Source organism: Bison bison, unplaced genomic scaffold, assembly GCF_000754665.1.
Source record: "Bison bison bison isolate TAMUID 2011002044 unplaced genomic scaffold, Bison_UMD1.0 scf7180017864250, whole genome shotgun sequence".
NCBI lineage: Eukaryota > Metazoa > Chordata > Mammalia > Artiodactyla > Bovidae > Bison > Bison bison.
The window spans coordinates 1093223-1104344 of record NW_011494822.1 but is presented as its reverse complement, the minus strand read 5'-3'; positions in this window follow the sequence as shown (position 1 = coordinate 1104344).

The following is an 11122-nucleotide window of genomic DNA, read 5'->3' as shown; positions in this document are numbered from 1 at the left end:
GAACCGTCTCAGCTTTATTTATTTATTTTTTTTTTACTTTACAATATTGTATTGGTTTTGCCATACATCAACATGAATCTTCCATGGGTGAACATGCGTTCCCAATCCTGAACCCTCCTCCCACCTCCCTCCCCATACCATCACTCTGGGTCATCCAAGTGCACCAGCCCCAAGCATCCTGTATCCTGCATTGAACTTGAACTGGAGATTCATTTATTATATGATATTATACATGTTTCAATGCCATTCTCCCGAATCATCCCACCCTCTCCCTCTCCCACAGAGTCCAAAAGACTGTTCTATACATCTGTGTCTCTTTTGCTGTCTCGCATACAGGGTTATCGTTACCATCTTTCTAAATTCTATATATATGCATTAGTATACTGTATTGGTGTTTTGTTTTTTTTTTCTGGCTTACTTCACTCTGTATAATAGGCTCCAGTTTCATCCACCTCATAAGAACTGATTCAAATGTATTCTTTTTAATGGCTGAGTAATACTCCATTGTGTATAGGTACCACAGCTTTCTTATCCATTCATCTGCTGATGGACATCTAGGTTGCTTCCATGTCCTGGCTATTATAAACAGTGCTGTGATGAACATTGGGATACATGTGCCTCTTTCAATTCTGGTTTCCTCAGTGTGTATGCCCAGCAGTGGGATTGCTGGATCATAAGGCAGGTCTATTTCCAGTTTTTAAAGGAAACTCCACACTGTTCTCCATAGTGGCTGTACTCATTTGCATTCCCACCAACAATGTAAGAGGGTTCCCTTTTCTCCACACCCTCTCCAGCATTTATTGTTTGTAGACTTTTGGATCGCAGCCATTCTGACTGGCGTGAAATGGTACCTCATTGTGGTTTTGATTTGCATTTCTCTGATAATGAGTGATGTTGAGCATCTTTTCATGTGCTTGTTATCCATCTGTATGTCTTCTTTGGAGAAATGTCTATTTAGTTCTTTGGCCCATTTTTTGATTGGGTTATTTATTTTTCTGGAATTGAGTTGCAGGTGTTGCTTGTATATTTTTGAGATTAGTTGTCAGTTGCTTCATTTGCTATTATTTTCTCCCATTCTTAAGGCTGTCTTTTCACCTTTCTTATAGTTTCTTTTTTTGTGCAGAAGCTTTTAATTTTAATTAGATCCCATTTGTTTATTTTTGCTTTTATTTCTGGTATTCTGGGAGGTGGGTCATAGAGGATCCTGCTGTGATTTATGTCAGAGAGTGTTTCTCCTCTAAGAGTTTTATAGTTTCTGGTCTTATGTTTAGATCTTTAATCCATTTTGAGTTTATTTTTGTGTATGGTGTTAGAAAGTGTTCTAGTTTCATTCTTTTACAAGTGGTTGACCAGTTTTCCCAGCACCACTTGTTAAAGAGATTGTCTTTTCTCCATTGTATATTCTTGCCTCCTTTGTTAAAGATAAGGTGTCCATAGGTGCATGGGTTTATCTCTGGGCTTTCTATTTTGTTCCATTGATCTATATTTCTGTCTTTGTGCCAGTACCATACTGTCTTGATGACTGCGACTTTGTAGTAGAGCCTGAAGTCAGGCAGGTTGATTCCTCCAGTTCCATTCTTCTTTCTCAAGATTGCTTTGGCTATTCGAGGTTTTTTGTATTTCCGTACAAACTGTGAAATTATTTGTTCTAGCTCTGTGAAAAATACCGTTGATAGCTTGATAGGGATTGCACTGAATCTATAGATTGCTTTGGGTAGTATACTCATTTTCACTATATTGATTCTTCCGATCCATGAACATGGTATATTTCTCCATCTATTAGTGTCCTTTTTTATTTCTTTCACCAGTGTTTTATAGTTTTCTACATATAGGTCTTTAATTTCTTTAGGTAGATATATTCCTAAGTATTTTATTCTTTTCATTGCAATGGTGGTGAATGGAATTGTTTCCTTAATTTCTCTTTCTATTTTCTCATTATTAGTGTATAGGAATGCAAGGGATTTCTGTGCATTTATTTTATATCCTGCAACTTTACTATATTCATTGATTAGCTCTAGTAATTTTCTGGTGGAGTCTTTAGGGTTTTCTATGTAGAGGATCATGTCATCTGCAAACAGTGAGAGTTTTACTTTTTCTTTTCCAATCTGGATTCCTTTTATTTCTTTTTCTGCTCTTATTGCTGTGGCCAAAACTTCCAAAACTATGTTGAATAGTAGTGGTGAAAGTGGGCACCCTTGTCTTGTTCCTGACTTTAAGGGAAATGCTTTCAATTTTTCACCATTGAGGATAATGTTTGCTGTGGATTTGTCATATATAGACTTTATTATGTTGAGGTATGTTCCTTCTATTCCTGCTTTCTGGAGAGCTTTTATCATAAATGGATGTTGAATTTTGTCAAAGGTTTTCTCTGCATCTATTGAGATAATCATATGGCTTTTATTTTTCAATTTGTTAATGTGGTGTATTACATAGAAAGGAGTTGCTAGCCAAACTTTAGTATTATGTCATCCTTGTAACGTTTTTCCTCTGGCAGAGAGTGTTATTCCTTCTACTTACCATTGACCAGCATCCATCTTTTGTGAATATTTGTGGTACAAATGAGGGATGAAGGATGAGATCTGTGACACGGAGGAAGTGAGAAAAACATTAACTTGACTGTCTGGATTCAATACAATAAACTTAAAACAGAACCACGTCACATCAGATCTGCAAAAGATATTAGTGCTATTTTTCACCAACTTCTTATTTTATCAAGAAGGAGAAAGCAGAATCCCAGAAAAGAATTTTATCAAGAAAGAGAAAGCAGAATCCCAGAAAAGAAGTGCAATTCTCCATAACTTGTTCAGGGAAATATTCAGATGTATTCTAGAAGAGTGGATGCTGTGGGTGTATTTTACCTAGTTATGGCTGATGAAACCTTCATGGAATAGATAATGGTGGGACACTGGTAGAGCTTCCTTCATGGGTCAGTCAGTAAAGAATCTACCTGCAATGCAGGAGACCCAGGTTCGATTCCTGGGTCGGAAAGATCCCTTGGAGAAGGAAGTGGCAACCTACTCCAGTATTCTTGCCTGGAGAGAAGAGCCTATCGGGCTATAGTCCATGGGGTCACAAGAGTCGGACATGACTTAGCGACTAAACCACCACCACCATTGATGGGTGGAACATTGGTGCATAGGACACGGTACCTATGATCTCCCAAGGCATGCCTACGGACCATGTTTCTAGGGAGAGATGTGGAAACCCCACATATATGTACCTGTAGCCCACTAATGTGAGCTGCAAAGTATAGACACAGGGATTTGCAATCTTTTCTCAAAATGTGAAAGAAAAAAAAAGAAAATTCAACAATGGTACTCAGGGCTCCTCAGCCATTCATAGAGTACAATTGGTCCAATATAAATTGCAAAGATAATGCATTAGAAATGGAAACCCAAGGCCAACATTTCATTATAATTTTCTGTAGTCATTAATATTTATCCGTATACATTTGAGACTCCCTACATACATAATAAATGTGGATAGAGAATTTTCATTTTATGAAATACTATCCTTCTTCAATTACCCACCAGTCTGAATGTTGTCTTATTAAAGTTAAATTGATAATACCAATTTTTAAAATTTCCTCTTCCTGCCTGACATGAAACACATTTTAGATAATCATAGATTCTACTGTTAGAGGAGATTTGGGTAATGCTCACAATTATGCAATTTGGAGTTGGGTTTTTGTTAGGTTTAGGTGTCCCATTTTTTTTTTCTAGTTATGACAACACAGTGATTTACAAGATTTACTTCCTCCTAAGAATTCATGCAATAATGAATAAAGCAATTTTGGTTATAAAAAACGGGATAAGGATCAAACATACTCCAGAAGTAATTGTCCTCAGAGATATTCACAATGCATCATGCTTTGCTCTTAAATGGAGAAAGAGAGTGTAAATATGATCATGGATACACAGTGTCAAGGCACAGGGGAGGAGCAGAGAATAACACAACACATGAGAGAAAAACATGATCTTAATTATATGAGTGGTTAATTTACGCAGGTCAAATCTCATTTGTTGACCCAGTTTGCCAGGAACAGATATTCAGACCTCACTTTAGTTTCTGTGCTGTGTTGTGCTTAGTCACTCAGTCTTGTCAGATTCTGTGACCCTATGGAGCCTGCCAGTCTCCTCTGTCCATGGCTATTCTCCAGGCAAGAATACTGGAGTGGGTTGCCATGCCCTCCTCCAGGGAATCTTCCCAATTCAGGGATCAAACCCAGGTCTTCCACATTGCAGGTGGATTATTTACTGTCTGAGACATCAGGGAAACCCAAGAATCCTGGAGTAGGTAGCCTATCCCTTCTCCAGGGGGATCTTCCTGACCCAGGAATTGAACTGGGGTCTCCTGCATTGCAGGTGGATTCTTTACCAGATGAGCTACCAGAGGAGCACATTTTAGCTTCCAACCACTTTTAAAACTGATTTATGAAGCTTATTTTGTGGCCTCCCCAACCCAAATAATCTATCAGATCTACTAGAGACAACCTGCTTTATTCCTCACCATTTCAAGGGGGTTCAAGTGTGATGGGAAGAGGCCAGAACTACATAATCTATAAGGTTATATGGAGGTCCCAGTCAGAAACAGAGGCCACCTGCCTTCGCTAGGTCTCCATAATCACTACTACTGAGGACCCAGAAGTGAGGAATGACACCTTCTGTGCAGAGTAGGGTCCTGCTAAAATGAAGACCTCAATTTCTTTTGATCTCTCTGCCCTTTTTTTTTTTTTTTTTGCTAGAGACTGGCAGCATCGTGTAGGAAGAATCTATACTAACGATCTGTGCCCAGTGACATCTATGCGGACATTCAGACCTCAAAACCAATTCAGTCCTAGCAAGGCCATCCACTCACGTAGAGGGAGGGAGCAGCATCAGCAATAATCCATTCTTGAAGGCCCTCCTCTCCATCTTTTCTCCTCTGGGAACCCCTTCTCCAACTGCTCACTCCAGACTCTGACTTAAAACATTTTTATCTTGTGGTTCAGATACTGAGCTTGTTGTGAGGTCCACAATTTCTCATTGCTAAAAGAGAGCTAGAATCACCTCTTTAATTCTGAGGGTCATCATCAAAAATGGATTTGACCAAAGCAGTGTCAACTGAAAGCTTACTTAAGTCTGCAGCATCATTTAACAGATGTACCAATCACAGTGACAGATTTTATTCTCTTGGGCTCCAGAATCACTTCAGATGGTGACTATAGCCATGAAATTTAAAAGATCCTTGGTTCTTGGAAGAAAAGCTATGACAAAGCTAGATAGCATAGTGAAAAGCAGAGATATCACTTTGTCAACAAAGGTCCATATAGTCAAAGCTGTGGTTTTTCCAGTAGCCATGTATGGATGTGAGAGTTGACCCATGATGAAGGCTTGATGAATTCAAAAGAATTGATGCTTTTGAATTGTGATGCTGAAGAAGACTCTTGAGAGTCCCTTGGATTACAAGATCAAATTGTCAATTCTAAAGGAAATCAACCTTGAATATTCATTGGAAGGATGATGCTGAAGCTGAAGCTCCAATACTTTGGCCACCTGATGAAAAGAACTGACTCATTTGAAAATACCCTGATACTGGGAAAGATTGAAAGCAAAAGAAGAAGTTGGGTGCAGAGGATGAGATGGTTGGAAAGCATCACCGACTCAATGAACATGAATTTGAGCAAATTCCAGGAGACAGTGTAGAACAGAGGAGCGTGGCATGTTGCAGTCCGCAAGGTCGAAAAGACTAGGAAATGATTTAGCAACTGAACTACAAAGCACAACCAAGCATCTTGCACACTCAGATCTTTGACATTGCACTTATTGATTTGTCCATTGAACAAGTACTTCCTGGGCCCCTACTGTGTGATGCATTTATTCATGTACATCATTAGCAATGTCTGGAACAACAGTTAATATATCTACTCAAAAAACTTCGTAGAAACAGACTCATAGACAGAGAACAGCCTTGTAGTTGTCAAGGGGGGGTGGGTAGGGGAGGGATAGACAGGGAATGTGGGATTAACAGATGCAAACTGTTACCTATAGAATGGATAAACTGTTACCTATTGTTGTTGTTCAGTCACTAATTCCTATCTGACTCTTTGTGACCCCATGCACACCAGGATTCCCTGTCCTTCACCATCTCCCAGAGTTTGCTCAAACTCAAGTCCATTGAGTCGATAATGCCATCCAACCATCTCCGCCTCTGTTGCCTCCTGCCGTCAGTCTTTCCCAGCATCAGCCTCTTTCCCAATGAGTCAGCTCTTCGCATCAGGGGGCCAAAGTATTGGAGCTTCAGCTTCAGCTTCAGCATCAGTCCTTGTAATGAATATTCACTGTTACCTCTAGGATGTATAAACAACAAAGTCCGACTGATTAGCCCAGGGAATCATATTCAATATTCTGTGATAAACCATAATGGAAAAGAATATGAAAAAGAATATATATGCATATAACTGCATCACTCTGCTGTATAGCAGAAATTAACACATTATGAATCCATAATTCAATAAAATGAATTTAAAAGAAACAAATGAACAAAAACTGTTCACAACACATTTGAAATAAGTTACTTGCCAATATTTTCTTTTGGAGGCCAACATCAACAACAAATGTTAAGCAGAGAAGTATAACAGATAACAAGAGTTGGGAGTATTTGCAAAACATCTGTGCACAAGCTCACTGACTCCAAGGTTGTGGCATCTCAAGGAAAATCAATCTCTGGAATGTAAATTTTCCAACTGCCATTTCCCCAATTTCCTATAATTCAATCAAAAGTCAGTGGTCACATGTCCTAAGGCAAGTTCTCTCTCAAATACAGAGTTTTAATAAAACACAAACATGCACACGCATGTTCAAGCGAGCTATTCTGCATTATGCAAAAGCGTGTTAAAAGTGGGGCCACATTTACATCTGTTTTGTTTTTGTGATTGAAGAAGTCAAAATATGCAAACTGCATCCACTCGTGTCAATATCTTCAAGCAAAGGAAAATTTCATTAAAGTTAAATTCATGACCAACAGAACAGCCAACATCCCTCATTTTGGAAAAAAAGTGAAAGTTAGTCACTTAGTCGTGTCCAGCTCTTTGTGACCCCATGGACTGTAGCCCACTAGGCTTGTCCATGGACATCTCCAGGCAAGAATACTGGAGTGGAGAAAAGTCTGCATTTAAAAAAAAAATCGGCATCATTTTTTTCTACCTAAAACTGAGAATACTTAACAAATATGCCTGTTTTAAACCAGGTATAAGAGTCTGCATATAAATACGCAACTAAAAAGCAAACTTAATTATAAGAAATTTACAGCCCAAATGGACAAGAGTTGTACAGTCTGAGATTGGCGCTGAAAATGCTCATATTAAAAATAAAATTAGTGATAGAGGTATAAAAGACATTTAGCGATTTCCAAGAAGGAGTTTTAGACAGAGGCAATCCTTACCCAAGATCTACAAATAAAGGTTACATCTGTAAGTAATTTTGTATTTTCTAAGTTGATAGAAAAAAGAAAAAAAAAAAACCCTGCCATAACACAGCTAAAGAATTATCATCTTATTATGTACATGCTGGACTGTATTTATGACTGCTTCATCATAGGAACCATTTTTTCAAGTGAAAGACATTGGATTTAAAGGAAAAAAAATCAACAACAGTGTATGCTCCTGGAAACACTGGACATGAAATGTGGGAAAAAGCAAAATAACAATGACATGTGTGCAGTGCGTTTCCCCTGTACTCTTGGCTGTGTAGAGTGGATGGATCCAGGCATTTCTACAGCATTGCCTGGTTCCTCTGTGAAGCTCCAGATTAACCTTGTTGGGGATATGGCAACTTTATGCTTCTGGTTTTGCATGGGTTTTTGTTGAGTTTCATACATACATCTCTGAATTGATCCTCAACATAGCTATTTAATTTAATTAACAGAAATCTGTGCAGAGTCTTCTGTTTTAAATAATTATTCATACAGGTACTGGTATGAAAGAGAATAAGGTCTTGGTTTGGAGAAAGAAAGCCAATTCTGAAACAGGAAGTGAAAATTTCCAGAAAAAAAAAATGGGAAGTGATTCCATAACATGTTGCTCAAAATCCCCCAACATGCTAAATTCTGACCTGATAAACAAGATAAACTGGAAAGTGATTCACATTTGTGAAGACTTTTCATCTTAATGGAGGCATATTTAATGGAGAAATCTGTTACAGGTATTAAAGATTTCCAGTTTTTAAAGTTTATGACACAAACCCAAAATTCTGTGAATATATATATAAGTACAGGTGAATTTACAGCTCCTTCCATCTGAGTGAGTATAGCTCAACTCTGTGTAGACATGACTTCGGGTGGCTTCAGCCTGCAATCGCTTAGACCAGGACTTGGGTTCCCAGCCAGAGACCCGCCGAGGCCGTGGAAGCACCAGATCCAAGCCTCTAGACCAGCGGACAGTGACAAGGGTCCTGGCCTTCAGGCTTTGCAGAAAAGATTTTCCATGAAGACGGAAAGTAGTGAAGCCAGTAAAGTATTTATTAAGAGGAAAAATACTACAGTACGTGTGATAGGCTCCCAGGCAGACTCAGAGGGCCAGGCCCCGAGCTGTGCCTGCAAGTCAGGTTGAATTATTTTTATTGGGCATTTCTTCTGGGTATCCTTTGGCCAATCACTTCAATTTGCCTGATTCACAGTCCACATTAGGTGTATCTCAGGATCCTCATGTGTGCACTGGCATCTCTGAGCCAAGATGGATTCTACCAAAGAGGCACATGGGTAGAGCATTCCTTGACATTGCTACCCTTGGATTTAGAAGGAGCTTTTCTATGCATGTGTGGTAGGGAAGTTTTCTGACTTTGGGAACGAGAAATAGGAGGTCTAGGCAGGGCCCAGTCTCCTCCCTTAATTGCTCTGCTATTCTCTTCTTGAAGTTTCCATTGATAGAGAATGAATCTCCAATTGCTTTACTCTTGGGAGGGGGCGGTATCTACCTCCTGCCTCAAACACAGGTCTTTCTTTCTTTTTTTTTAATTAATTAATTTATTTTAATTGGAGGCTAATTACTTTACAATATTGTAGTGGTTTTTGCCATACATTGACATGAATCCGCCATGGGTGTACATGTGTTCCCCATCCAGAACCTCCCTCCCACCTCCCTCCCCTCCCATCCCTCAGGGTCATCCCAGTGCACCAGGCCTGAGCACCCTGTCTCATGCATCGAACCTGGACTGGCAATCCACTTCACATATGATAATATACACATTTCAGTGCTACCCTCGCAAATCATCCCACCCTCTCCTTCTCCCACAGAGTCCAAAAGACTGTTCTTTATATCTGTGTCTCTTTTGCTATCTTGCGTAAAGGGTCATTGTTACCATCTCTCTAAATTCCATATATATGTATTAGTATACTGTATTGGTGTTTATCTTTCTGAGTTACTTCACACTGTATAATAGGCTCCAGTTTCATCCACCTCATTAGAACTGATTCAAATGTATTCTTTTTAATGGCTGAGTAATACTCCACTGTGTATATGTACCATAGCTTTCTTATCCATTTGTCTGCCGATGGACATCTAGGTTGATTCCATGTCCTGGCTATTGTAAACAGTGCTGCGATGAACACTGGGGTACATGTGTCTCTTTTAATTCTGGTTTCCTCAGTGTGTACGCCCAGCAGTGGGATTGCTGGGTCGTATGGCAGTTCTATGTCCAGTTTTTTAAGGAATCTCCACACTGTTCTCCATAGTGGCTGTACTAGTTTGCATTCCCTCCAACAGTGTAAGAGGGTTCCCTTTTCTCCTCACCCTCTCCAGCATTTATTGTTTGTAGACTTTTGGATAGCAGCCATTCTGACTGATGTGAGATGGTACCTCATTGTCAAACACAGATCTTTCTTAAGCAGCCCTGGTGAGGGTTTGGGAATTAAGAACACTCCAGAGGCCAGGAGTCAACTTATGCTCCACTGAAGCTCTGGCTGGGGCTCGGCAACCTCCCTCAGCCCTCATCCACTCCCCTCCATCTCAGCTCCATCTAGGGTGGTGATGAAACTAGCCTCAGCTGACTGATGACCAATGTTGGGTAGGACCCCTCCTTGTGGTTCTTATGACTGCAAGACATCCTTCAGCAACAACCATCAGGGTACTTTGAAAAAATAGAGGCTTTGTTACTTACAAGCTGAAGCTCTAATCCTTTGGCCACCTAATGCAGACAGCTCACTCACTGGAAAAGACCCTGATGTTGGGAAAGACTGAAGGCAGAAGGAGAAGAGGGTGACAGAGGATGAGGTGGTTGGATGGCATCACCCATTCGATGGACATGAACTTGGGCAAACGCTGGGAGATGGTGATGGATAGGGAGGCCTGGCATGCTGCAGTCCCTGGGGTTGCAAAGAGTCAGACACAACTTGGTGACTGGACAACGACAACAAATTACTTACAAGACCTGGAAATCACACAATACACCTGGGACCACATAATAGGGTCAAAGAAGACAGAGATAAAGCACATGAGCTTGAGGTTCTGCTTTTATTGGGGTTGAGGGTAGGGGTCTAGGGTTTCATGGGCTCATTATTTGGGGGGAATTTAAAAGATAAGGGAGGGAATTTAAAGAACAGAAAGGGGGGGGAAGTAGCCCCAATAACCAGTTATCTAGATCAACCTGTCTCTCTAAAACAAAGGAGCCTCAGAATGAGGATTTACATCTGATTTATATCTAGTCCTATGGCTGTGATTGTGTTTATTCCAATCAGCCTTCTTTGAAGGGGTTGCTTAAGTCAGGCACTTGTATTACAAAAATGGAATGGACCACAATCAGAGCTTACACTACAGATGGGAAATTTGTCTAGAACACAGCAGTGGGGTTCTCTAGTTACTGAATTTCCATATTCCCATCTGTACCTGTGGTGCCGATCAAGTTTCTGGACCATCCTTTCTATGAACCTGCTCTGATCCTAGTAGTGACTAGCAGAATAGTCACTCCACTTGACTGTCAGGAGAAAGTTTTAAGGTCAGTTGCAGAAGCAACTGATCTTCATATCAAAATGTGGCTTAATTGAAATAACTATCTGTACAGTCACATGACTGCATTATCATGCTAAGGCAGTGAGGTGGGGCAGATCATGTAGACAGAGTATCTCTCTGTTTCCCATAAGAAATATCTTT